Source organism: Sceloporus occidentalis, unplaced genomic scaffold (genome assembly GCF_023333645.1).
Source record: "Sceloporus occidentalis isolate IW3139 unplaced genomic scaffold, rSceOcc1.0.p SCAF_6, whole genome shotgun sequence".
NCBI lineage: Eukaryota > Metazoa > Chordata > Lepidosauria > Squamata > Phrynosomatidae > Sceloporus > Sceloporus occidentalis.
This window is the reverse complement of record NW_028316986.1, coordinates 118,773,031-118,774,779: the sequence shown is the minus strand read 5'-3', so window position 1 is coordinate 118,774,779 and position 1,749 is coordinate 118,773,031. Positions and strand designations below refer to the sequence as shown.

General features: G+C 40.2%; 1 pseudogene; it reads left to right on the top strand.

The window, feature by feature from the left end:
• Nucleotides 1-906: 906 nt before the first annotated feature.
• LOC149311309 (U6 spliceosomal RNA) lies at nucleotides 907-1,001 on the top strand (annotated as a pseudogene).
• The last annotated feature ends 748 nt before the right edge of the window (nucleotides 1,002-1,749 follow it).

The following is a 1,749-nucleotide window of genomic DNA, read 5'->3' as shown; positions in this document are numbered from 1 at the left end:
TTGCAGAAGATGTGCCTCAAAGGCTGAGGGCACTCACAAGCGTGCAAGGAGGAGAGTAGCCATCACAAGCTCTGGGAGGCATTCAGGAAATTCTGTATGCCTCTCTGTCACAGTTTGGACCACTTCTCCCAACCCCCCCCCCCCCCCAGGCAGCATAGCCATAGATCCTGGGAGTTGACGTATTCCCACTCCCCACCACTGCCACCCACACGTACACCATGTTCTGGGCTTAGAGTACTGGACTAAGCTCAGGGAACAATAAAGTTCAATAGATGACCTTCTGCATATATCTGTATATCTACCCTGAACAGAGATTTTTTAAAAATTGAAGCCACTTGCCTGTATTAATTAACTGCAGGAACATGAGGATATTTGCATTTTCCTCCACAGGGCTTCGTGAGCAGTCACTGTACTTCTTTTACATACAGTTAAGCTCTATTGTACTTGTCATAGTTTAATGTGTTTTTTGGGACAGTTGTGTCACTCTGACCTTACTCTTTATGCCTTCTACTTTGCTGTGGGGCTCTCTCTTTCTCCTCCTTCTCAGAGAAAGAGACAGAGGGACTATGTGTATACCTGTCAACTGAGGATAAAATATCATGTGTTCTATAGACTCGGGTTGATGATGCCATAATACATTTGTAAATCTATAAAGTGCTAAAAAAAAACCTCTCATCCTTATTGTTTCTTTGATTTTGCAGGGTTTTTTTTAATTTTTTTTAATTTAATCTGTATTGAGTTATTGCATTAAAACCAAAACATCACAAAGAGAGACATAACATACAAAACAAAAACAGACTAACACATATCCTATGACATTCATATAAAAATTATCCATGAATAACAACTTTGACATCACTCAAGTTAACTACATACATTACAACAAACATAAAACTAAGCATAGATTTGCCCTTCGGCAGCATATATACTAAAATGGGAATGATTCAGAGAAGATTAGCATGGCCCCTTCAACAAAATTTTCCCTCAGTCCCTAAATTTTTAGCATTGCAGTAACTTAAAGCTTCAGCCAGAAGTTACAGTTTCGGCATCTTAGGAAAAGGGGAAGGGAAAGTTACAAACAAAGGGCTGTAAAGCACATGTAAGAGTTCTAGATGTGAATTATTTTAATCTCTCTCTCTCTTTGCAATGCTAGAAATTTGTGGATTGAAGAAGAAATTCATTTGGGGAGGCAGAATTTCAAATAGGAGTGGCAATACCTTTGTTTTGCTTCCTTTATAGCTATACTGCTGTATGCTACACTTAGCTCCTTTGAAGGTGTTGGCTTAAAATGTGTATATGTGTGTATGAGAGAGTAAGAGAGAGACAGACAGACAGATGAAAACATGGACAGCTATCTATGCTTCCTCTTTACAGATGCCCCATGTAGTGATCATGCCAACTGGCCTGCTGCACTTACCCACCCCTGCTGTACTATATAGTCAAAGGAAGCAAACTAATGGGATGTAGCTGAGTTTCAAACAGTGATGTGGTTCCCAACAAGAATTATCTTCAGTGAAAAGAAATGAAAGGACAAAACTGCCTTTGGTCCCATCCTGGGAGAAAGGTGGCATAGGAATAAAGTAAATCAATAAATCAATAAAGCAAGCAAGCAAGCAAGCTCTATAAGGGAATGTATTCAGACCCTTCAGGGCTAGCACCCTCCTTGAACAATCTGCAGTCCTGCCTCATCTTGGCTGAACGGCTTTTTTGGAACCAAAACCACCATTCATTTCTTACGGGGATGTTGGC